Source organism: Amblyomma maculatum, chromosome 2, assembly GCF_055883805.1.
Source record: "Amblyomma maculatum isolate TAMU_Amacu chromosome 2, ASM5588380v1, whole genome shotgun sequence".
Lineage (NCBI taxonomy): Eukaryota > Metazoa > Arthropoda > Arachnida > Ixodida > Ixodidae > Amblyomma > Amblyomma maculatum.
In genome coordinates this window covers 170,437,568-170,464,928 of record NC_139345.1, presented here as the reverse complement: position 1 = coordinate 170,464,928, position 27,361 = coordinate 170,437,568, and the positions used below count along the sequence as shown (strand labels likewise).

The following is a 27,361-nucleotide window of genomic DNA, read 5'->3' as shown; positions in this document are numbered from 1 at the left end:
AGTGGGAGCAGCAGTGGCGGCGGCGGCGGCGGCGGCGGCGGCGGCGGCGGCGGCGGCGGCAGCGGCAGCAGCAGCAGCAGCAGCAGCAGCAGCAGCAGCAGCAGCAGCAGCAGCAGCAGCAGCAGCAGCAGCAGCAGCAGCAGCAGCAGCAGCAGCAGCAGCAGCAGCAGCAGCAGCAGCAGCAGCAGCAGCAGCAGCAATATCCCAACACCACACCTGAGAGCGGCCGCAGAGGACGCTCAAAATTCAAAAGAGACCACCGTGACCAACGTGGATATTCTCAAGACAGGGACGGAGGCTTCCGGGCTCAGAGCGGGGACTTCCCGCAGTTGGAGGATGCCAACCGACGTCACCGTTCAAGCTCCCGCAGCAGCAGGGAGCGGTCCGGATCCAAGTCCAGGTCGGGGTCTAAATCCAGAGTCACGGCTAACTCCAGGGACCCAAGGAACCCGTCGGCCACCCAAAAGCGAAGCCCGAGCGGGGACAGTAAAACCGTGAGTTTCAGCAGTGGGGTACCCCAGGCTAAAGATGAGGAAAACCAAGAAAAAAATAAAGAAATAGAATAGTTAGGAAGGAAGTTGAGGAGCTCAGGGATTGGATTGGATTGTAAAACGTTTATTGCCAACAGTCTGAAGGGCATATAGGCCCTCGCCTAAACGAAGGCCAGAAGGTCTTGGCTCCTGGCGGCGTCTTCGGCCAGTTGGACGAGTTTTGTTTGAGTCTCCGGATTGGAGCTGAGTAGGAGAGCCTCCCATTGTTCAAGTGACTTTATTTTTTGTCCCTCCAGGGGGGCAAAAGGGAATTTCCAGAGAATATCCCTATTGAAAAAACCAGTGCCACTGGGTGCCAGCGCTCCAGCGCCATACCTGATTATGGTCCTAGTATGACGCTGGAAACTGGGCGCACTGGGACGCTGCATACTAGGACGCTCCGCACTGGCGGCACTGTTAGCCCGGAGAAAAAAAGGCGTGGGATAAAAATTAAAAAGTAACGAAACAATCTAGGTACATAAAAAAAACCTTAAAAAAGTAAAAAAAAAATAAAAAAAATTACTATCAACGCACCTCGAACTACGTCCCTAAGTACTTATCAATCACCAACTCAGCACGCTAACCACTCGGCCACGCCGAGAAATGAATTTCCTTGAAACATGGCTGCATTTTATGTCATGACCCGCATTTATAAGGTTGGGACTTCATGTTTCGCAGTCTACAGGCTATTGCTACCGCTCTAACAATTGCAACTTCTTGAGCATTTTAGCTTGCTGTCTGCTCTCACGACTTGCAACTAATTTTCTGGGTGCTTATGCGCGCTATTTTGTGCACTGGAATCATTTTACCATGTGGAGTTAGACATCGCTGGCAAATTTACCAACGCTGGCACTTGGGTGGTGCTCTGCTACCGTGGGCGTAATTTTCGCTGAACACGGAGCTTTAGTAGAAGCCTTCAAGAAAAAAAGTGCGACCGAGATTCAATACCGGCAAGCGCCGCAGCGATGACAGTAATTGCGTGTAACTAAACCTTATTTATATGTAAATATTGCAGGAAGCGTTGCGATTACCGAGGGCTCGGCTGCTTGATACGCAGAGTAAGAAGGAGCGCGAAAGCTTGAGAAACACGCCAAATATTATGTATTACAAGCGCTGTATGTTGTTGCTTTTTCTCTCATGGGCCCATCGCTCGGTAAACTACTCTCTTCCTGGTTTTAGTTTTTCTTTCTGCTGTTTTATACTGAGCCGTGGTGCAGGCTACGCTCGCCTGCGATTGAGCCCGCATTGAACATTTTGGCAGTAATCATTGTGTTAGAGGGCCCTTGAGATCAGCTGTGATGTTGGTTATGCATGGTAGCCCACATTATTCAATTCCAGCTTTAGTTGTGCGTTAATCGCCAGTGTGTCAAGAGATCAAGGCGCGGCGGTCGTTGTCTCTCTCGAAACGCTCGAAACGACCTATGGAAACATGGAAACTCTAGAAAAAAGATATTGCCTTTGTTTTCTTACAAATGCGCAACGACTTCGCAGCAAAAAGAGCTTGCTTGAACCATATTTTTCATATGCACCCCGATGGTCGATTGAAAGTACGCTGTTGCCCTGTTGGCCCCTGAGGGATGCTACTCCGGCTGACGCCTCAGGCCGCACCGGCTATACTGGGGCACTGGGACCAGTGCGGCCCCAGCGCACATACAGCGCTTCTTCCAGTGCATCCCGGATGCAAGCGACACACCCAGCGTCAAAAGGCTAATCCCAGCGCTTTTCTTCCATCGCACCACTGCAGCCAGTGTCTTCCCGTTACTGCCCCAGTGAATATCGCAGACCTCCAGCGTGCCCAGCAGATCCAGTGTAAAACCAGCGCGAAAATCTTACTGGCTTCGCACTGAAGACGCTGGTTTTTGCAATAGGGATGGTTGAGATCCGCTTTGGCCTTACATTGAAGGTTGAAGGTTGAAGGTTTATTTCCGCAACTGGTGTTGCGAGGACAGCCAGGGAAAAAGCTGTATAAACAGCTTGAGAGGTCCTGGCTTCCTCTTACAGAGCAGCATTGACGGCGGCGGAGTACAATACATCAAAGAAGATGTGAGGGAAAAAAAAAATCATCGTCGGCACAAAGAAAGAGACGTACTTTTAGTACGCAGTGCATTGTACTTGTACAGTACAATACTACATGAACATTTGGGGCAATTCTTTCAAAGAAATATTGATTAAATCTATATTTTCGGAGCAGTACAACTGGTTCAGAAGGGTTGGTAAGGTATGCTGCAACATTTGTTTGCCATAGTTTGTGCGGCATTTCTTAACATGCCAAGGTTCTGCTGCGCGGGTATCATACACAGTTCTGCTTTGCTCTAACCCAGCAAGTGTAAGTAAGAAGTCATCCTTTTTCATTATGGCGAGTTTATATTTATAGCACAGCCTATAGTCATACATGGACTTCATTTGTATAACGTTGTGTTGATGGAAAAGGCTTGCAGTGTGGAAGAAATACGGCACTTTACATGCAATGCGTATAATGCGCTTTTGTAAGACAGTGAGTTTGTTAATATTTTCAGCTGTTGTTGTTGCCCACACCATACATCCGTAGTTGGCTATGGAAGAGAACAAAGAGTGGTAAAGTAACATGTTAACTGACGTAGGAAAATTAAAGCAATTTCGGCGTATGATACCAATTGTTCTGGAAAGTTTCTGAACTACGTAATTAATATGATCATTCCACGACATATCTGCTGCAAAGTAAACGCCGAGAGTTTTTACAGACTGCACAAATTCTATTCTGGTATTGTTTAATTCAATTAGAGGAGGTTCAAAATGTTTATGACGTGGGTGAAACATGACTGCTGCAGTTTTGCTAACGTTAATCCTTAAGTGATTATCAGCCGCCCACGTATTTATTTCTTTTAAGGTTTTATTAGCTCGATTTGCGAGATCAGCTGTTGAAGTACCCGAAAAAAACAGGCTAGTGTCATCTGCGTAAATTATGTACTCAGCAGTGCTGTCGATGTTGACAATATCATTAACATAAAGAACAAAAAGAAATGGACCCAAAATGCTCCCTTGCGGAACGCCAGAAGCTACCGCTTTCAACTGGGAGCATTTACCGGCAATACTAACAAACTGAGACCTATGTCGCAAGTATGAGGAAATCAGCATATGAGCTATGCCTCTGATGCCGTAGTGATCCAGTTTCTTAAGCAGAACAGAGTGATTAACAAGGTCAAACGCCTTTGAAAAATCTAAAAATAATCCAAGTACCATGTTTTTTGATTCAAAATTTTTAGTATGAACTCTTTCTGAGCAAGGAGAGCTAACTCAGTCGATCTGTTTTTACGAAAGCCGTATTGAGCGGTAGTGATAATATTATATCTTTCAGTGAAGCAGGATAGCCGTTTAAGAGTGACTTTTTCGAGGCCTTTTGAAAACACAGGTAAGATTGATATCGGGCGATAGTTTGCCACTTCATTTTTGTTTCCTTTTTTATATACTACTGTGACTTTTGCCCTTTGCATAAGACGCGGGAAAACGCCGGACACCAAAGATAGGTTGAAGATATGGGCAAGGCAAGGTGCAAGAATGTCGATAGTAAATTTTATGGGCTGTATCTGGAAACCTGACGCATCTGTAGCTTTACTATTATTAAGTGATAAAAATTCTGTAATGACTTCATTTACTGTAACCGGTGTTAGAAATATTGTTTCACTATTTCGGGCACCCATATTAGACAGATTTACGTCGCCGTTTGATGTATCAGCAAAGGAAAGGAAGTAGTCATTAAAGGAATCTGCTAGGTCGGCTCCCTTTAATTCAATCCCTTCATGAATAATTTTTGTGGTCGGTTCGGAAGAACTAGCGAAGATAGATTTTAAAACCTTCCAAACCTTATCAGATTGTCCACCGGTTGAATTAAATCTGTTATAAATATACTGCTTTTTAGCGACGCGAAGTTGCTTTGTGACCAAGTTCCTAAATTTTTTGAATGTTTTTAGCGCTTCAGGACACCTACTTTGTAAAAACTGTCTGTAAAGTTTATCTCGTTTTCTTATCAACTGCAACATGTCTTTGTCGACCCATGGCTTTCTACTTTTCTTTGATTGGGAGAATTTCTTCAGTGGAAAGGAAGCATAATAAATGTCAGTAAATATCTCTAAAATTTTTGCGTACGCTTCATCAGGGTCACTTTCCTCAAAAACATGTTCCCAGTTAACAATAGATAAGCGTTCCTTGAACTCGCATAACGTGCGATCATTTATAACTCGATAAAATGACGTTTGGTGCGGTTGTCGTTGGGAATTCGAAGTGAGATTGACAGATATGAATGTTGGCATATGATCACTCAGAGCATAAGCGATAGTACCAGATTTCAAGGTATCTGTTTTGAAGTTTGTTATGAAAAGATCTAAAAGTGTTGCTGATTCTGTTGTAATCCGTGTAGGTGACATGATGACATTTACACAGGAGTGAACGTTAAGTAAAGTATTAAACTCGATTGATGTGTTATTATTGGCCAGCATGTCAATGTTGAAATCGCCACCTAAAATTAACTGATATTGGTTCATGTTAACAAATTCTAGGAATGAATCAAGAAATAAAAAGAGCTCAGCAGAACTGCTACCCGGGGGACGATAGCAGACACAAAATATCCTTGTGCCAGATTTGACTGCCAAGACTTCGTAATGGGGCGTGATGCAACAAAATTCAGGCAGCATTTCCGATTGCATAAGATTCGAAACTAACATTGAAACACCACCTCCCCTTCTTATGGATCGATTCATATAGAAACACTTGTACGTCGGTATAACATAAACGTCACCTTCACAAGTAAACCACGTTTCCGAAAACATAACAACATCGAAACTAGTTTCCACTTCGCTGAAAAAACAGTCAAGTTCTTCTTGCTTATTTCGGCCAGATCTGAGATTAACGTGAATACACGAGCAGCAATGAGGATTATCAAGCTTAATGGAACTACTGAGGTCACAAAGATCAACTAGATCAGTAAAAAAAGACATTAAAAAAAGATTGCCGCGCATTACCACCCATTACTGGCCTCACAACTGGTCTAATTCTGCTGCACAACGGATGACAATCGCAGAATCGTATTGTTTCCTTCTAACGAACACTTTTCAATTCCGGTGCCAAGCGTACTGGTACTCATTTTCACCTGCCCAAGCCTTTGCATAGCGCAACAGCTCACGGCTTTGACGAGTCATGTTTTCAGTGAATGAAACATCCGACTGAGCATCTCTTAAGGCTGTCCGCTTCTGAAACCACATGTCCCGAGTTGAGAGCTTTGAAAACCGTACATTGATCCCGGGCACCTTCCCTGCCTTTGAAGGAAGTCTGTGCACAACATCGACGTCGTTCAAAGTGAGCTCTGGCAAATTCACAGATTTTGCTACATCATTTACCTTTTCCATCAGATTCTCATCATTTGTCACCGGTATGCCATGCACCTCAAGATTCAGCTTTCTATTTCGCCACTCAAGGTCGTTCACAGTCATTTTCAACGACTCAACATCATCAGCGTCGACTCTGGTCTCAAGGGCACTAACACGTTTCTTTAAGGTACAGATTTCTCTATCATGTTTCACTTGTTGCTGAAGTATATCATCATATTTTTTTGACATTAGTTCAATGGACTTCTTCACTTCGTCGACTTGATCAGGCAGGCCAGCAAGAGCATCAAGTTTTTGACATATGCCGGCTAAACAGCTATCAAGGTCTAGCTGCGTACTGGGCGTGTCAGAGCTTCCTGCGTTTGTTTTACGACAGTCTGAACATCGCCACGCTTTGCGACCTTTCTCGCCTTTTCCCTTATAAGTTGACAAAGAGACACCAGAGCAATTGCCGAGATGGTAGGTGTACTCACATTCGGCGCACTTGATGGCGAATCCGTCACTTGGCAGACACTCTTTGCAGGAAGGGCATGTCTCCGGCATGTTAGCCTTAGTATAGCTTATGCAACATACAGGTTTAAAATGGGAAAATCCTTCTAACACTACAAATGAGAACACGGTAAAAAAACAAAACAAAAAGGAAGCAGCGAGCAACACGGCAGCAGCAGCGGTGGTGAAAGAAAAATGTCTATTAGAAAAGTAGGTTTTTTACCAACCTGTAAGACGAAAATAAAGCAGATAAGGGGGCGTCCGATCACCACCGTCGCTGCTGCTCGTGTGACCCGTTTACAGCTCGGCCGGCAGAAGCGCGGTGGCGCAAAAGTCTGTGACGTCACACTTAGAGCCGTCTTGAGGCCAGCGCAGCAGGGTTCGTCGTTGAAATCTGCAGAAGCAAGTAATTCACGGAAGCTGAGCGTCGGTAGGCACTGGAATGTACGCCTTCAGGACAGAGCAAGGCAGTGCAATATGGCAGCAGGCAGTCAGGGGTAACCAACCTGTAAGACGAAAATAAAGCAGATAAGGGGGCGTCCGATCACCACCGTCGCTGCTGCTCGTGTGACCCGTTTACAGCTCGGCCGGCAGAAGCGCGGTGGCGCAAAAGTCTGTGACGTCACACTTAGAGCCGTCTTGAGGCCAGCGCAGCAGGGTTCGTCGTTGAAATCTGTAAGACGAAAATAAAGCAGATAAGGGGGCGTCCGATCACCACCGTCGCTTACACTCGTTTGAATATTGTCCCGGATAATAACGACTACACATAACCGGGTTCGGAAACGTATAAGTTTGAGACGGCGCCAGGAGGTGGCCTGACTCTTTGTCAATGATTTATCAGCTGCGGGGTACTTCGTTCGATTAAGCCTATAATGTTGTGTGATCTCTCTGTAACACACAAGACGATCCCTGTCTGCGAAGCCCTCGGTATGGCCACTGGCTCGGAAAGCAAGACCTCGAGCCAGTTCTTGAGCTGCTTCATTTCCAGCCAGGGATGCGTGTGCAGGTGTCCAGACTATGCGAATTTTGCGGCCGTCTCTTGCAGTCCGCAGGATTCCGTTCGTCAGAGGGGAGACCCTCCCCTTGGCAAAGTTCATCACTGCTACCTTTGAGTCACTGACTATCGTTGACGCATCCGTGCCCACTATTGCAAGTGCGATGGCGGCTTCTTCTGCAATTTCGGAACTGCCCGTCGTGATCGAGGCGCCGGCTCGGAGATATGTCTCGGCGCTAGCTACCGCTATCACCATTCTCCCCTTTCCGCAATTAGCTGCGTCCACGTAGGCCACGTCTTCTATCGGATAGCTTTTGAAACATTTGCCGAGGGCTTCAGCCCGTTTCTCTCTGCGATCCTTGTGGTGGACGGGATGCATGTTTTTCAGTAGTGGTGGGATCATCAGCCTATCGCGCTCGCTCTTAAGCATATCCACTTTCGGACCTCGCTGACTCTCGTAATTTATTCCTAGTTTCGCTAGGATTTTCCTGCCTGTAACGCTTCCCGACAGCCTTTCGTACTGCGAGATTGTCACGCCTTCATCAATTTCATCCAGTGTGTTGTGAAGACCTAGTTCTAAAAGTTTTGAGGTGGGGGTCCGAATTGTTAAACCCAGCGCCTGCTTGAAACTTCTGCGAATGATCCCTTCCAGCTTGGACTTCTCCGCTGCCTTCAGATTAAGGAAAGGAGCTACGTAAGCAATCTTATTTATTACAAAGGCTTGAACTAATCTGATTAGATTCGCTTCTTTCATGCCATAGCGCCTATTTGCGATTCTGCGGATGAGCTGCATAGTCTGTTGCGCGCATATTTCCAACTTTTTTATTGTTTCTCCATTGAAACCGTTGTTTTGAATGTACAGCCCTAAGACTCTAATCCTGTCCACCGTCGGGATATCGAGTCCCTGAGCCTTAAGAGATATCCGCGGGGGATCCGACCGGGATTTCCTCTTTGGTTGGTAAAAAAGCATTACCGATTTTTGCGGGGAGCACCTAAGTCCCCTATCATTTACGTACTTTTCAACTTCTCCTATGGCCATTTGGGGCCATAGGAGAAGGACAACTTAAGGGAGATGTGCTCAATCCCGTTTTCCCTCACATCACCAGAGCTATCCTTGCATTGGACCTGACGAAGGCCTTTGATAATGTTGCCCACTCCTCCATTTTACAATCACTGAGCGACCTAAACGTGGGCTCTCGCACGCATGACTATGTTGCTGCCTTTCTCAGCAACCGATCCGTCTGCCTACAATTAGGCACAGTAAAAACTTGCCCTTTCACGCTAGGCAGTAAGGGAACGGCCCAGGGAGCAGTTTTGTCCCCATTTCTTTTTAACAATACTTTTATCCCGTTAGCGACGGTTCTTGACAAAATTCCTTCCATCTAACACTCCTTGTATGCAGATGACATCATCATCTGGGTCAATACCGGCAACCATGGCGAAATAGAATCTAAACTTCAGCTGGCGCTGAGACTGTTGCTACGCATGCAAGCAGCATTGGTCTAAGCTGCTCGGCAGCTAAATCTGAGCTCATAGTCATGGACCTAAAAGAACGGAACCCCCGTATTATTCAAGTCACATTGAACGACACCCCCATCCGCAGGGTCAATAGAATCAAAATTTTAGGTCTCAGTATTTCTGACAACGGCTCCAACGCCGAGACCATAAAATTTTTTCGTGCTGCCATTTTGAATACAGCCTCACTAATTAAGCGTATCGCCAATCGCCATCGCGGCATGAGGGAAGCAGACACACGTCGCCTCATTCAAGCATTTTGCCTATGCAGGATCACCTACTCCATCCCTTACCTCTACCTCACACCCACGGAGACCGAGCAACTCAACAGATTTATCCGCACAGCTTACAAAAGCGCTCTCCTCCTCCCTAAATCAACGCCTACTTAAAAACTACTTCAACAAGGGGTTCACAACACCTTAGGAGAGCTGGTAGAAGCTCACCTCATTAGTCAGTACCCCAGACTCTCACATACCGAAACCGGCCAAATTCTTCTGCGCCGAATTGGGATAAACCTACCCTGTCATACCTCGGCCACGCGCAATCCTCCCACCGCTGTTAGCAACAATCTTTACATTCCGCCTCTTCCCAAAAATGCCCACCCGGAGCATAATCGTGAGAGACGGAAAGCTAGAGCCAATGCTTTGCAGAAGCACTACCCTCCTGGCACTCCGGCAGTTTACGTAGACGCGCCCGAATGCTCAAACCTACCAGCTTTCGCATTAGCCGTAGTGGATGGATTCCACAACACGATAGTCAGTGCGTCCATTCCAAATTTGCAGGATTCCCTGCAAGCTGAAGAAGCAGCAATTGCCCTAGCAATCACACACTCCTCTGCTGGGTATATCTTCTCAGACTCCAAAAAAGCAATTAGTAATTATGCCCATCGCAAAATCCACTCCCCGGCCGCAACATTCTAGCATCATCCCCTCCACCTCATCACCCTCCTCTGGGTCCCTGCGCACAGCGAACGCCCAGGCAACACGGCCGCTCACTCCCAAGCCCGAGCACTCGTCAACCGGGCTGAGAGCGACCTGGTGCCTTCGTCTCGCAGTGCCAGAGATCGGCTTCTTAACTACCACGACCTCACCGTATTTTATAAAAATTCCCGCCTGCTGCACCCTCCTCCGCATAAATCTCTTCCCAAAAGCGACCAGGCTTTCTGGCGCAGACTTCAGACGGCCACAGTCATGACCCCTTTCCTTCTCTCTATTATAAACCGTGGCGAAACCTCTCCTCACTGCCACTTGTGTCCTAGCACCAGAGCCGACTTTCCTCACGTCTTCCTGAACTGCCCGAACAAACCCAAGCCCCCGTGGCAAGGGCCAGAAAATCAGGAGCGATGGGAGGCTGCTCTGCGTAGCTCGCTGCCGGAGGTACAGCTTCTGACAGTGAGCTGGGCCCGAGGGGTCGCCGAAGCTCAAAAGTGACCGGCCATCTAGAGCGGCCTGAGGGCCCATCGTCGTCCTGCTCCCTCACTTCCCTTTACCCCCCCTCACTTGGTTCTTTTTTGAATCCTTAAGGTTGCTACCTACCTACCTATTACTACTACTAGAGCGCAGCTCTTTGGCGCCCGTTCCTGGGTTTCGCGTCGGTGTCGGCCGCGTCAGCCTCGTAACCAGCTCTGCCCCCCTGTCTTCTCCCCAGTTTGAGCAGGCACTTTGGCAACCGGAGCCTCGCAGGAAGAGGGGGGGTACACTCAGCGGTGAACGATGGGGGCATGAGCGAGCGCAGCAACCGTACAACACGAGGAAAGGAAGGGGGGGGGGGGGATCGCCGGTGGCAGCGCCAGCAGCGACTGACTGATGCCTCTGCCGCCGCTAGCGAGTCAAGACAACGTGACTGCGTAGAACTGATTGATTGATTGATTTACAGGAAGCGAAAGGCACGGTAACTGTCTCACTTGTTTCCTGTGGACACCTCACCCGCGGCGTAAGGAAAGGGAGGAAGATGAGAGTGAAAGTAGAAAGAAAGAGGAGCCGTAGTGGAGGGCTACGGAGTAATTTTGTCCACCTGGGGATCATTAATGTGCGCTGACATCGCACAGCACACGGACGCCTCTTCGTTTCGCCTACTGCGTAGAACACCCCGTCGCCGCTATGCAGAAAGAGGAGAAGGGGTCCCCCTCGCCCCTCTTTCCGCGCGTGGCGGCGAGGGTGCTCTCCGGTTGCCGAAAGGCCGGCTCGCTGTAAGCGGATCCCGTTTTCACTCGCTTCCCTCGCTAGCGGCGTTATCGGCATCAGTCAGTCACTGCTATCTGTTCGTCGCGCAACGTTCCTATGGGCCCACGGCTGCTTCCCGCAACCTCCCAATAACTCAATTCGGTCGTTCCAGCTCCTATAGGTGGCGCGGCGGCAGCATGACATGGCGGCTGAGTCGGTGATAGCGCCGCTGCCATGGAGCGCACGTTTTGACAAGCGGGCCTGCTTCTTGATGTTGTGACATCTTTCGTGTGAGATTTAGCATTTAAATAAGCAGCAGCATGTCACATCAGTCATAAAGACGAATGAATATATCTATGAGTTTGGCTACACTAGTTTCAAAATAAACGTTTGTTGATACGAGTGCGCCTGGATTCGCTAGCTCAGAAGTGAAAATTTCGTCAGTATTGCCGCATGTACTTAACATGCCGCATTAAAGGGCGACAAAATCCTTAAGCGACAGTTTTTGGGATATTCAAATTTTATTTTTTGGCATGTTTCAGTGCGGCCATTGAGCGTATATATTGTTCACTTGCTCATATACCGAGTATATAACAGCTTGTTTGTCTTCAGCGTATATCATGAGGCAGACTGAAGCAAATGTATGCTACTGTTCGAAATAGTAGCTAAACGGCCATTTTAGCTTAATGAAACTACAGAAATTAACACTCGAGGCGTGTTCTTTGCACTACCGAGAAGAGCGCATGATCATGTAGGTAGAAGACATCTATAAAGAAATGATTGCGTTTGTTCAGATCCATTGCTCACCCCATCCAAAAATTTAAAATGTAACTATAAAGTTAGCGCATTTCAAATATATCGCTCCCATTTACCCCGTTGAAAAATGAACATACATCTGAAGAGTGTGCGCATTTCATATCATTATGTCGACGTGGTATGACCAGGAAGTCACACTTATAAATCTTATCCTTCACTTTAATTTTTTTCAATTAACCTCGTGGTGATGAATTAGAATAAACTAAAGAAAAACTAAAAAATTAACGAACAGCTGCACGCGGAGAAATATAGGCGGTTATTAATAAGAGAAAGGGTTCTGTCTTTTGCACGTACACTTTAAAAGATATCGCCATACGTTTCATATCAGCTTGGTGCTTAAACACTGCAGCACTTTCGTGCAGCTGCGATGGCATGATATTGAGCCCAAATTTAATGCGTTTCGTGAGCATGAATGCACTGACGACGCGACTTTTTTCCTCAACAAAATACGTCGCTCAGAATCCACATGGGTCAAGTCAAAACGTCGTACAAACCAGCCCAGCGAACCAAAATGCTGCTTTTTACACATTTGCTCCGTGGCAGGAACAACATATTTGCTTCGTAAAACATTTTATTGATTTGCACATCTCGGAATCGCAAAAAAATATTCGTTTTCTGCTCGCAACTCCATGCTCCAAACCAATGCGGTCGCCCGCGCCGCGAAGAGCTACCACCGGCTTGCTGCTTCAAAAACAGGCCGCGTGGCGCCGCCACCGTCGCTGAAACGACCTAATTGCTCTTTTCATTTCTCCGACCACAAAGCTTTTTTTCCTGACAGCCAAGAACTGTTAGTGGAGTGTTTCTCGGAGGAAAACGTGTGAAAAATAAAAAGTCTGTAATTGTAAGTAGTGTAAAGACTAAAACTGAGACGCGCTGAGCTCAGCGTCCACTCGATTGCCTAGCCCCTTTTATTTCTACTTCCTCGTCCTTTTCCGCTCCGCTTCTCTCATCTGTACTTCATCTTTGTTGTTTCGGCATCACACTCGGCCATGATTGCGGACTTGATGTGCTGACAAGCTGCCTGTCGCGGTACAGGGGTGCCGATATTGATAGGTGGTTCTAAGTTGCACGTTTCTGCAAGTTGAGGCTGTTGTCCGTACGCAATCTTATAAGGCGTTTTTCCTGCAGAACTTCGCACAGAAGTGTTGACAGCGTAGGCCGCTCGAAGGTGCTGGTCCCAATCTGCCTCGCCTTTTTTGTTGTTCATGCAGAAGGCAGCGAGTCGCGATGGTATGGTCAGATTCGTCCGCTCGGTAAGACCATTCGCTTGAGGGTGGTACACCGATGCGAAGTGGTGTTCAACTCTCGCCCGGCGCATGTAGGCACGGATTTCGCGACTCCGGAAGGTGGTAGAGTGGTCCTATATTAGTTTTCGTGGAAGCCCGTGCCATCATTCGAACCAGTCTTGTAAAAATTCAACGATGTAGTGTGCAGCGAGGGGGGGTACAGCAGCAACCTTTACAAATTTTGACAGATAATCTACAGCCACTAATATGTACCGGTTGCCCACTGCTGATGTCGGCAGAGGTCCAATGTGGTCGATCCCTACGGTGTTAAATACAGTCTCAGGCAAAGGGATTGGCGTTAGAAGCCCGAGTTGACAGCCTGGAAGACGCTTATACTGTTGGCAGACCTCGCAGCTGGCAATGTACGTGCGGTTGTTGCTGCTCATCTTGGGCCACCAGAAGCGTTCCTGCGCCTTTCGCAATGTAGCTTGCTGAACAATGTGCCCTCCTGTGGGTGAGTCGTGAATAGCGTGGAGCACCTGCCCTCGGAGAGCAGCAGGAAATACGAGATGTTTTCCTTGCGGTTTTTGAGCCAATGTCGGCGGTATAACGTAGCATCCCGCAGTACAAACTTGGAGTTGCTTCCAGTGTCCCCAGGGCAAGCCATGACAGCCGCCAAATCTCTGTCCTCGCTTTGGGCCTTCTTTATATCCTGCTGACAAAATAAGAGCCAACTTTCGCTGTGCGGAGCCCGAGAGTAGCCGTCTTTCCTGCGTGCGAGACCAACTGGGGCTGCCCAAGGACTCGAGGAGAGTCTTGCAACGCCAGCAGCCCATGTCGCGCACCTACTCAGCGATGACTGTTCGCTCACGCTCTTTAGCATGCTCGTCCATGTGCGGGCTAGGGACGGTACGGCACGAGCGGAGCTGCACTTCACCGCTTTCGATTGACAGAGGCACGTCCCGGACATGAGGTAGTCTGCGCCCAAGATGAGGTCAGCAGGCAAGTCCGCAAACACCGGGACGCCCACCATGACCTTGCTGCCAGCCTCAGTCCGGATGCAGATATCAACTACACCGACGGGAACAGCGCTTTGCCCCAAGCCTTGCAGAGGAGACGAGGTCCATTGACTCATCGGGCCCGGTGCATAACGTTGAAGCAATGCCGTTCGCTGAGCGCCGGTGTCAACCAGTGCGGTCAACTCGCCGATGCCGTCAACATGAACCGGCAGGAAGGGAAGAGGGTGGTTCTGGAATTGTATGCGTGGGCGGGCAGCATGAGGACAATCCTTGTACATGTGGCCCTGTTGTCTGCACAAAAAGCAACCCCGGCGTTGCTGTGGTGCTGCGGCAGATGTCCCGACGGCAGCGAAGGTCCTGCGACGGCTGGAGGTGTCATGCAAGGAGGCCGCTCGGTAAACAAAGATTGAGAGGCTGTCAGTGTCCAGTGTGGACATAATCGATGCATGGGTGGCATCGTGAAGCCCGTCTATAATGTACTGTTTGGCTGCAGATGCGGGCCACTCGATGTTGCAGGCCTGAAGAAGGCGGACCTTATCATAAATGTAAAGTGCGACATCTTCACCTGGAACCTGGCGCCACGCTCTCATTGTCGTGAGTTTGGCGTCGTGCGCACTGGCCAGGGGTGTAAACTCGGCAAGAAGGGCGGAGGTCCAGGCCGTCCAAGTGGTGTAGCGGCGGCCTTCGCACTGGTGCCAGGGGCGGGCGGCACCACGGAGATAGTCATCCGCTACGGTGAGCTCGGTGGCTGGAGACCAGGCGGAACGCCGGGCAGCAGTGTCGACCACTTTAATCCACGCTTCGGCGTAGTCAGGACGGAACTCCGGACGTTGTACCGGCGGTACTGGGTATCCAGAGGACAGCGAAGCGCGGCCAAGCGCTGCAGTAAAAGAAGCAGCTAACTCCCGGAGGGTCGAGAGGGCTTCGGGAATAAGGGCTGATGCCGAACGCCCAGGAGGAATGGACGCCGTTCTCGGGTGGAATAGGGGTTCTAGGCGCCGAGTCAGCCAGCCGTGTGACTGCCCGACCGCTTCGAAGGAGGAGCGGCGGGTCATGGAGGTCCGGGTCGGGCCCGACGTTCGTCGACTGCGCCATTGTAAGTACTGAAACTGAGACGCGCTGAGCTGAGCGTCCACTCGATTGCCTAGCCCCTTTTACTTCACTTCCTCGTTCTGTTCCGCTCCGCTTCTCTCAGCTGTACTTTATCTTTGTTGTTTCGGCATCACAGTACATACATGTCTTGCTCGAAACATTTGCTTCAATCTATCGAGAAAGGAAAACGGCTGATGAGCTGCGCCCAAATTTCGCATTAGGAAGTAACGTAATCATGGGTAATTTTTTCCGTGACGTTTCCCATCCTATAGTACGTGCGTTACTGCAAGTTAGTCTAGTTCATATTTTTACTGAATCCTATAGTGTCTTCTAACGTTTCTGACCGTCCATGCTTGTGGGGTGCAGAGCATGAGTTGTATTTATCCGTTCGATACCTACTTGTTCGCTTCTGCCCAGAGTTCCTGTTTTCTGTATCACGGACTCATTACCAGACAGATTTAATTTCTATGCTCTTTCCTCCTCCCATGTACCGTTCTGTGCATTTTGGCTTACCGGAACATGATGTACTGAAAAGACTACGGAAACTTCCGCTCTCGCCAAGTACGAAGACTTTCTTTTTTAAGTTACATACTGAAACCCTGCCTGTTGAAACGTGGTGAAGGAGAAAGGGCATTTTCGTATCTACAGGTTATACTCCCCTTCGTATCTCTTCGGAAACCATTGAGCACTGTTTCATCAGCAGTAAAGATGAAATATTGTTCTAAGCTATATTGCAATGGGCAATGCAAAAAAGACGATTTGTCACCGCATTCTCTACGATATCTCACGGCATTTTCATTTCCTGATAATCCTTTAGACATTTTCTTTCTAATTGGGTTACACATTTTCTGAAAACACGCACGATTGACAAAAATTGTGAATCTCTTGTTTCTACAAAAGACCGCTTCTGCAGGATGATTGTCCAATTTAGGAAATTGTATGCACAAGCTGACTTTGAACCGGAATGGCACTCACTATTACCGATATGCTCTGCATTGCCTTTTGTTTAGAGTTTTGTCTTGGTGTATCCTATTGCGCATCGCGTTGATTTGATGGTCTTTTGATGGGGCTGGGGCAGGTGAGTCACCGCCGCTTGCGGCAGGGGCTGGCCTGCCACCGAATTTTTATCTGTTGTAGGCCGTAATTGCTCCCGCCACCGCTTCGGTGGTGGACGACGGCTGTTGTTGCGGCGCGTCTTTCTTTCCCTCTTCCTTTTCTCTCTTATCTATTTTCTCTTCTGTCTCGGCGGCTGCGCTTCGATGGAGCCGAAACGAAGAGGTGTCCGTGTGCTGTGCAATGTCAGCGCATGTTAAAGATGCCCAGGTGGTCGAAATTACTCCGTAGCCCTCCACTGCGGCTCCTCTTTCTTTCCACTTTCACTCCCACCTTCCTCCCTTCCCTTACGGCGCGGTTGCGGTGTCCACAGAAATCAAGTGAGACAGTTACCGCGCCTTTCCCTTCCTATAAATAAATTAAATTTTTCTCTCCGGTCTGCACGAGGCAGCGGAGGTGGCTCAGCTACAGAGCCAGTAGCAGGCCGTGCATTTTCTTTTCCTTCTTCCTACAGCCACAAAAACAACAACAACAACGTAGTCAATGTACACATGACACTATTTCAAAGTAATAAATACTATGTTTCAAAAAATCCAGTGCGTGGCGCAGTTAACTGAAGCGTTAGGCTAGGGATCCATGGGCTGGAGGCTCGATTCCCCGTTGAGACAAGTTTATTCATTTATTTTTAACTATCTCCCTCATGGTAGGCAAGGCAAATGGCTGCACCAGTTCATGACGTCCCAATCTCTCGATATCCCGCGGAATATCGCGACAAAGTGTGACACTTGTCGCGAACGGATCACAGTTTGAGCCACTAAAGGTTTTCGCCTTGAAAGACGAAGCGCTTCTTGCAGGATTATCTACCAAAGTTCAGGCCTTATTTAAGCTATTTCCCGAAAGCGCTGATATAATGAAAGCTTAACAGCATTAATATTTCGTAAATGATGTACAAACCTCCCCCTGTCCTTTCATGCTACCACGGCTTTGTATTTCTCCACGTCCCTTCCAGGGTGGCGCAGTAGTTACGGCACTCGACTACTGTTCCAAGGGCGCGGGATCGAATCCCGGTCTCGGCGGCCACTTTTTGATGGCGGCAAAAAGCTAGGTTCCCGTGTGCTGTGCGATGTCAGTGCCCGTTAGAGAACCCCAGGTGGTCGAAATTTCCGGAGTCCTCCACTACGGCGTCTCTCATAGCCTGAGTCGCTTTGGGACGTTAAACCTCAAAAACCAAACCAAACCAAACTTATTCTGTCCCTGCCTCTTTTTTCGCCAACTGCGTCTTGGACGCTTCAGATTTTAGAAAGCAAGTGCTGTGACAGGCTAACACTCTTTTCCTTCTCTTTTTGTTTGATTTCTTTATTAAACTGATACCACCATCCAACTGCACGTGTCCCCGTGAAACATTTGAATCTATTTTCATATTTAAAGTATTTTGCTTTCTGTCATGATTTTTTGATGTCGTTAAATGGAATATATAAATAGGCAAAAGTGGAAACAAATCTGTTCCTTTTTATTTTTGCAGAGAAAGCGCTTAGCTATTGGGGATCAAAATAATGCAAAAGCACTGCCTGAATCCAGTGCCCCCTCTTTTCCGATTCGTAGGATCTCCAAGCGCCGCCGCGATGGTGCCATGGTTAAGACGCCTGACTACCGTGCCGGAGTACCCGCGTTCGATCCCGACCGCCGTCGGCTGCGTGTCAGTAGAGGCGAAGCGAAGAAGCGTCCATGTGCTGTGCTACGTCAGCGCACGTCACTTTCACTGCCGCAGAGGCAGCAGCCATCGCCCTCGCCATTCCGAAAACACCGGTCCTTTTCATATTTGGTGACTCTAAGTCCGCAGTACGCAACTTTTCAAAGGGTAGAATCTATTACTCTGCGCTCAACATTCTTAAGCACTCCTCACCCCCCCCCCCCTTGCCGTCTTATCCAACTCTTCTGGGTTCCGGCTCATGCAGGGCACCCTGGAAACGAGGCGGCATATTCTATCGCTCGCGAGATGACCGACCGAGCAGGCCCCCTCCAATCCGGGATGGACACCCGTGACTCCCTCCTCACCTTTATGACATTACCCTCCACTACCGCAACTCCCGCTTATCCCTCCCTCCCCTCACAAGTCCCTGTCAAAAATCGAACAGAATATGTGGCGTCATTTACAGGCCCACACTTCCCTCTCGCCTGCACGCCTTGCTCTTATTCACCCCGGTGCCTTCTCGCCCAAATGCAAGCTTTGCAGCTTTCCCTGAGCAGACTATGCTCACATTCTGTACTCTTGTCCGGCGCACTCTCCCCCCCCCGTCTCCTGGCAAATAAACAGCCCGCAGCTGTGGGAGGCTGCTTTGGCCAGCTCAGAGCCGCATATTCAACGGCGGCTTACGACCTGGGCAGCGGAAGTCGCTGCCAGGCGCGACCTTGAGGCCACGACCAGCAGCCGGAAGGCCACTCACAGAACGGCGGCAGCATAATTTTGTGTATTTTTTGGCCTTCTCTAAATAAACATTTTACCACCACCACCAGCGCACGTTGTTGGGGGGGTAGGAAGAAGGAAAATAAAATGCGCGGGCCTCCTACTGGCTCTGTAGCTGAGCCACCTCCGGTGCCTCGTGCGGGCAGAACAGAAACTGATTTATTTATAGGAAGGGAAAGGCGAGGTAACTGTCTCACTTGTTTTCTGTGGACACCGCAACCGCGCCGTAAGGGAAGAGAGGAAGGTGGGAATGAAAGTAGAAAGAGAGAAAGAGGAGCCGTAGTGGAGGGCTACGGAGTAATTTCGACCACCTGGGGATCTTTAACGTGCGCTGACATCGCACAGCACACGGACGCCTCTTCGTTTCGCCTCCATCGAAACGCAGCCGCCGAGGTCGGGTTCGAACCCGGGTACTCCGGCACAGTAGTCGGGTGTCTTACCACTACACCACCCCGGCGGGGCAGGGGCAGAACAGAAAATAGAGAAGAAAGAAAAGAAGAGGGAAAGAAAGACGCGCGCCGCAGCAACAGCCGTCATCCACCACCGAAGCAGTGGCGGATGCAATGACAGCCTACAACAGATAAACTTTGATGGCAGGCTAGCCCCGGCCGCAAGCGGCGGTGACCTATCTGTCCCAGCCCCATCAGGGCCAATTTCAGCCACCCTTCACCGAAAAAAATTCATCAGCGCACGTTAGCGCATGTTAAACATCCCCAGGACCCCGCCGGGGTGGAGCAGTATTCTGGCGCTCGACTAAAGTTCCCAAGGATACCGGATCGAATCCCGGCCTCGGCGGTCGCTTTTCGATGGAGGCAAAAAAACAAGCGCCAGTGTGCTGTGCGATGTCAGTACACGTTAAAGAACGCCAGGTGGTCGAAATTTCAGGAGTCCTCTACTACGGCGTCTCTCATAGCCTGAGCTGCTTTTGGACGTTAAACCCCACAAACCAAACCAAAGATCCCCAGGTGTTCGAAATTACTCTGCAGACCTCCACTGCAGCTGCTCTTTCTCTCTGTTGTTGCGGCTGCACGATGGAGGAAAATAAATGCACGGGCCTGCTACTGGCTGTGTAGCTGAGCCACCTCTGCTGCCTCGTGTAGACAGAAGAATAATAGAGAACAAAGACAAAAGAAGAGGAAGAGAAAGGCGCGCGCCGCAACAACAGCCGTCCTCCACCACTGAAGTGTTGGCGGGTGCAATGACCCCCTACAACACATAAAACTTCGGTGGATGGCTAGGCCCCACCGCAAGCGGCATTAACCTACCGTCCCAGCCCCGCAGGGCCAGGGACAATGTTCTACCTTCCTACCCTTACACTGCGGTGTAGGTGTCCACAGAAACATGTACGATAGATACTGCGCCTTTCCCTAGCTTCCAGTGACCTAATTATTCATATTGTCGCGAAACCTTCGAAACTGCATTTGTTGTTTTTTAACAGCCGCCGGCATGCGGCCTTATCACTCTGATTATGGATCGCGTATCAGTTCTGTATTCTTTGTTTGCTAATGCTCGATGTCGCGAGGCGCACCTTTATCAAATTCGTTGTAGCGTAAGATGCACCGAGATCTACCTCGAAGATTCCGGCCACTCGTGTCTTTCTACAATGCTCCAGCTTATGCTTGTGGCAGTTGCGACGTTATCTAGATTGTTCTGAGCAGCCCACATTGCGTTGAAGAGTGCAACGGGCATTCTTTGTTCGACAATCGACGAGCATGTTTGTTGCTATCGCCGCCGCCTAGTTGCTTAGCTTTTTTTGCGGGCGCAAGTCAGCCCAATAAAGAGTTTCTTCAGTGCAATCTCCGACTCTTCATTTGTGTCATCGACCCTGGTCACCACCACGTGACAATATTGCCACCTGACGGTTTGAGGCAGCACTTGAAAGACGAAGAAGTTTGACTGTCGCGCGCTTCGGTTAGCTCTTGAGCCTGTGTCTTTGTGTTACCGTTTCCCGTGAACCCCTGTCTTGACTGTGTGTCTCTGCCCCTGTTGCCGATTCCCATAAATCCCTGTCTTCCTGACAGTTTGGTGGAGCCGGCTGGGTGATTGTCCTCTCAATGTCGCACACCCCTCCGCGAACCAACGACATTGAGCGTTTGCCTGTGGGAACGCCAGTTCATCGCGTCAGCCGGAGGAACCTGGGCCTTCCTCCCGAACACGGGCCCTTGGAGTCCACTTCAACAACGAGCCTCCGGCCTGCCACGCAAAGGACTACGTCGGGCATGCAAGGCACACCTGTTTACCTTCAAAACCCCCGAATGCCGAAATCGTTCCATGGCACTGGGCATGAAGACGTTGAGGACTGGCTAGCTCAGTTCGAACTAGTCGCATCTTTTAATCAGTGGGACGAAAGCTTAAAGCTACGGAACGCCATTTTCTGCCTGGAAGACCATGCTTTGACATGGTATGAGAACCGAGAAGGCACATTAACATCATGGACTTAGTTCCGCCGTTTATCATGGAGGCGTATGTCAGCCTGGATAGGCGCGAACGAGCAGAAGGTGCTCTACAATCTCGGAAACAGATGCCAAACGAGTCCGTCATAATGTATGTTGAGGACATCACTAAACTATTTCGACGTGCGGATCCCAACATGTCTGAAGACAGAAAGCTGCGCCCCCTGATGCGTGGGATTGAACAGCTTTTTGCTGGTCTTGTACCGTCTTTGCCAAAAGTAACCAGGCTGCTGGTTTCGCTTCTAGGTCAGGTAGTGGAAAATGCGTACCACTTCTGAAGCTGTAAATCTGTGCAAAGTAAAGGAGAGCTCCTACCCTCACTTATTAACAAGTTGTGATCCTCTGGGAAGCCATATTGGCTTTAGAATACAAGCGAGAAGCAAAACATGCAGCCTGGTTACTTTTGGCAAAGACGGTACGTAGCCCACCAACTACAGCTGCTTCATTTCTAACAGAGGCGGTCGCCATGGAAAAGATTCTACACCAGCGCTCGGCTGTCTACGATAGCTCAATAACGCTACGACTGCTGCCTAGCCTCTTACAGCTGCTGTAAGAAATACTGATCACCTCCGAAATATTAATCGTGCAATTGCACGCGAGGAAATGCAGAAGGTTTGTGGGACGTTCCAACCCAGGGGGGATTCTCTCGCACGTATAATCCGCGTAGAGATTGAGCAAGTCACGGAGCCATCTCTGCATGTTGCTGAAGGTCAAAGTACCCCTGTTCCTGATTATCCTCGTCCGACTTACGCTGACATTCTCCGACGCCCAGTTCCCGTCCAAGCTCCGTTGTCTACATTACCACTAACCCAGTGCATGCCCGTCCAGCAGCCAACGCAATATATTCCTGCACAGCAACCAACGCGGTACGTGCGGCCACCGCGGTCACACATTCGACGAACGGACGTCTGGCGGGCCCCTCGGAGCTGCCGCCTTTGCTACCACTGTGGAGAACCTGGTCACATTTTCCGGTGGTGCCCTTATCGGAAACTCGGACCGGAGGGTTTTTACACCAACGCACCTAGACGCACGTTCGGTCAACTACCTCGTGACATTGGAGACAACCTCGCACAAGCGAGCCTCCGGATGGCGCTGCGACAATCCAGGTCTCCATCCCCACGTCGGCCATCCCCTTCAACAACTGGTGACTTCACGCGAGCCCCGCCCGGTCGCTCGCCAAGCCCCAACCGGGAAAACTGAGTAGAGCGACCTCCGGGGGCGGGGCTGCTAAATATCAGCACAATGAAGTCCCCCCAATGAGGACAGATATGGATTTTGGAGCAGAAACGACAGCATTTGTTTCATGAAACCGGCTATCTCTGGACATCCCTGTGTGCATCGATGGTCATTGCGTCAGCGCTTTAGTGGATACCGGAGCAGACTTTTCGATTTTAGTGGGAAACTGGCAGCGCATCTTAGAAAGGTTATGACACCATGGTGTAGCACGCAGATACGCATGGCTGGGGGGTATGTAATTACTCCTATTGGACAGTGCACGGCTAGAATCCAGATTCGTACGTCAACGTTTGTTGTCAGCTGCGTCGTTCTCTGGGACTGTTCTCTTGATTTGTTTCTCGGTGTGGATTCCCTGCGGGAATATGGCACCATCAACGATCTCCGACAGCGAACGGTCTCGTTCTCAACGGAGAAAGCGGCTGCCAGCCCCACCGACGGCCAACGTACGTGCGCCCTACGAGTTTCAGCTGAGTGTGTTTCAGTACCTCCCCGCTCCAGCGTGTTTGTGAGTGTTGTGTGCGATGGGCTGCGTGACGGGCTGATAATTGCTGAAGGCAACCGTTCGCTTTTATTTTCTCATGGCATCTGTGCAGCTTGAACCTTAATTCTTCTCAGCAATGGTCACTCTGAGCTTCTCGTCACGAACTTCACGAATGAATCTCGCCACCTCTATCGCTCTACTGCCATCGCTTTCGGCGAACTGTTAAACGAAGTTTCTGAATGCTTTGCGTCTGACATTATTGATACCCCTAGTGTTCTAGACCACATCGATGTTAGAAGTGACCTTTCTGCCTGTCAACAACGCGACCTGCGTGCCTTACTGCTGAAGTACGCCCCGTGCATTGCCTCATCATCGAAAGTCCGGCAAACTTCTATCACCAAGCATGGCATCTTAACGTCTGACAATGCCCGACTTATTCGACAGCAGCCGTACCGTATTTCTGCCAAAGAACGTGAGGCAATTCGGACACACGTCCAGGAAATGCTTAATGATGATGTTATTCAGCCGTCTAAAAGTCTGTGGTCGCCGCCAGTCGTGTTTGTTAAGAAAAAGGATGGCACGTTGCGTTTTTGCGTTGATTACAGGAAACTGAATGACATCACAAAACAAAAAGAGATGTATATCCGTTGCCCGGTATTGACGATTTGCTCGACCGACTTCGCAACACCAAGTTCTTTTCCTCCATTGATTTAAAAAGTGGTTATTGGCAGATAGAAGTTAATGCGCGCGATCGGTGAAAGACTGCCTTTGGGACACCCGATGGCTTATATGAATTTAAAGTATTGCCTTTCGGTCTGTGTTCAGCGCCAGCGACGTTCCAGAAAATGATGGACACTGTACTTGATGCTCTTAAATGGCAAACCTTTTGGTTTATTTGGACGACGCCATCATGTTTTCAGAAACGTTTGACCAACATCTTAAGCGGCTGCGAACGGTATTGAACGCTCTTCGGTCGGCCGATTTGACACTCTAACCGGAAAAATGTCACTTTGGATATCAGCAGCTGACGTTTCTCAGTCATGTGGTTAGCGCTGACGCTGTCCGGCCTGATCCTGACAAAGCAGCCGCTGTAGCCAACTTTCCCATCCCTACCACGTAGAAAGCAGTCCGACGTTTCTTGGGTCTCTGCGCGTACTATCGCCGTTTCATTGCCGATTTTGCCAAGATTGCAGAACCTTTGACGCGCCTGACACGTGATGACGTCCCGTATGTCTGGTCTTCCGAGCAGCAGGAGACATTCACCGAGCTGCGCCAATGGCTGTACAACCCTCCCATTCTTGCACACTTCGATGAGGACGCTGCCACCGGAATTCACACCGACGCCAGCAACGTCGGTCTGGGTTCTGTTCCTGTACAGCACCAGCAAGGCGAGGAAAAAGTGATCGCTTATGCCAGCCGCACCCTTTCTCGGGCAGAATCAAACTATTGAACTTCTGAACAGGAGTGTCTCGCCGTCGTTTTGGCCACAATGAAATTCCGACCTTACCTGTACGACCGTAAATTTAAAGTTGTGACAGACCATCATGCTTTGTGTTGGCTGGCTAGTCTCCGAGACCCATCAGGACGTCTTGCACGGTGGAGTCTTCGTATGCAGGAATTTGATTACTCTATCGTTTATAAATCTGGACGTAAACATGAAGATGCTGACACACTGACTTGATCACCCGTGGAGTTGGCCCATGACAGTACGGATGAAGACGCCCATTTTCTTGGCATTATCAGTTCCTCTGATTTAAAGGCCCGGCAACGGGCTGATCCAGACCTCAAAACTGTGATCGATCATCTGGAGAGTTTCGATTCTACAGTATCTCGACTGTTTACGATGAACTTGTCATCCTTCTGCACGCGCGACGGAATCCTCTACAAGAAAAGCGCCGGCAACAGTGACCCAGCCTACCTCCTAGTCATCCCTGCAGATCTCCGCGATGAAATCCTTCATGCTTGCCATGATAAACCCACCGCTGGACACTTGGGCTTTGCACGCACTCTTACCAGAGTGCGCCAGGCCTACCACTGGCCCAAACTTGCCGCCACCATTCATCGATATTTTAGAGGTTGCCGCGAGTGCCAGCGACGCAATACACCGCTATTGAAGTTAGCGGGTTTCCTGCAGCCTATTCCCCCACTGCTAGTACCATTCAACCAAATTGGTATGGACTTTCTCGACCTTTTTCCTCTATCGTCCACTGGCAATAAGTGAATTATCGTGGCTACAGATTATCTGACACGTTACGCGGGGACTATGGCGGTGCCACGTGCAACATCCTCCGAAGTGGCACAATTTTTCATGAAGCAGATTTCCTCCGCCATGGCGCCCCTTCATACGTCATCACTGATCGTGGCAGGACATTTACAGCGCGTCTTCTTGAAGAAGTTTTTCAACCAAGCCAGACACATCACCGAAAGTCTACTGCGTACCATCCTCAGTCGTAATGGCCTTACTGAGCGACTAAACAAAACAATAGCTGACATGCTCGCCATGTACGTGGATGTGCATGCGGCATAAAACATGGGACGAAATATTGCCTTATATCACATTTGCATATAACACGGCCGTCCACGAAACAACTCGATTCATCCCGTTTCGCGTAGTATACGGACCGCTGACGCAGAAAAATTCAGCAACTACGCTGAGGAAACTGGCCAACTCGTCCGTAATCACATTACAAAACAGCAAGCAACAGATGCACGCCGATATAACGACCAACATCGCTGTGTCTAGTACCAGCCTGGTGACAAAGTCTGGGTGTGGTCATCTGTTCGGCGCCCAGGCCTGTCAAACTTCTCAGTCGTTACTCTGGACCCTACAGAGTGTTGCATCGCCTCTCAGAAGTTACGTACGGTGTTATTCCAGACGGAACTGTACCGAGTTCTAGTCGTCAGTGCTCGCCTGACCTAGTGCATGCGCTTCGCATGAAGCCGTATTTCACCCGCTAAAAGTCGCATTTGCCATTCATGTGTGCTCGCGTTTTTTTCCTCTCGAGGGGGGGGAGGCGGGTAATGCCCATGACGGTTTGAGGTAGCGCTTGAAAGACGAAGAAGTTGTACACTCTCGCGCGCTTCGGCTAGCTAGGACGGTGGACTCTTGAGCCTGTGTCTTTGTGTTGCCGTTTCCCGTGAACCCCTGTCTTGACTATGTGTCTCTGCCCCTGTTGCCGATTCCCATAAATCTCTGTCTTCGTGACAATATTTTGGCGCCCGAAGAAGAAACGCGATCGCTTGGGAAACTACAACGCTAGTTCCGTAACTCACGCGCGGGCTGGTTCCGCTGCTGTTGTGCTGCACTGTGCTTTTGCCCTGTTGACCCGAGGTCTCTGCTGCCGTCGTGTTCCTGCGTGCCAGGACGTGACAATATTATAGGATCTCCAAGGTGCGGCGCCTTTCCTATGCTCTAATAAATAGCCTACATGTCCGTCTTTTGGGGTGGTGCCACCCTTTGAAGGAGCACATCGTTAGCCGAATTGTCTATGCAGCACCCTACCTTCGTTTCAAGAAGTGTGAAATCAGGAACCTTGACTTCATAATCAGAGTAGCCTACAAGAAGGCCCTGGATCTCCCTCTTATGGCATCGACGAACCGGCTTTTAGGACTGAGCATCCACAACACGTACGGTAGACGAGCTGATACAGGCACACCTCACGGCACAGGTGATACGACTCTCCACGACTCTGACTGGGCGGCAAGTCATGAACTACTTGAACATCAATTGCCCCCGACAGCTAGACCCCAAAAGCGATATCCCAGCCTCATGGAGAGGACAATTCAATTCCATTGCCGAGGAATATGCATCCCGATTTTCACCAGCCAAGATGACAAGCACTAGCGGAAGCTATAAAAAGGCACTACTGCGTGCGCGAGGGCGTGTTCTATGTCTATGCTGCGGGTACTGAACGGGGAATGGCAACCGTTGCGGTAGTGTATCAAAATCAAACAGTGGACGGACTAATATTGCCCAGCCGAGACACACTGGCTGCGGAAGAAGTGGCGATTGCCCTAGCTGCAACACGACCTACCTCAGAATACATTCTTACAGATTCACAGACAGCGTATTGCAATTACTTCAGGGCAGGATTGCACTGCTATTAGCTAAATTAGCTAAAATCCTGCAAGATAGTCACACCCGTGGCTATCAGCCCATCCATAAACACGCTCGTATTCACAGACGAGCCTCGACTCGACGCTCCACCTCCACTCCTTACCTTGTCGGAGGGAGGGGAGGGTGCACTGGGTGCAGCCCTCTTCTGAGGATACAGACCTTAATAAACAACCATCATCATCCTACGGCAATCCCGGGAAAGCCACCCCCCCCCCCCCCCCCACCACCACCACAGGCGTGGGGAGGTTTTCGTTTCGGGGAGCGGGCGTTATCCCAGCCAATAGGCTCATACAATCTGCATTCGCTCCGTCGGGGCAGGTTCGCAGTGCAAATGCACAGCCCACACAACGCCCCGGC

The 27,361-nt window shown here is 49.6% G+C and overlaps 2 pseudogenes; one reads left to right on the top strand and one right to left on the bottom strand.

Moving 5' to 3' along the window:
• Positions 1 to 652: 652 nt before the first annotated feature.
• LOC146200428 (uncharacterized) lies at positions 653 to 8,163 on the bottom strand (annotated as a pseudogene).
• Positions 8,164 to 8,908: 745 nt separating this feature from the next.
• Positions 8,909 to 10,315, top strand: LOC146200427 (uncharacterized; annotated as a pseudogene).
• Positions 10,316 to 27,361: the final 17,046 nt, after the last annotated feature.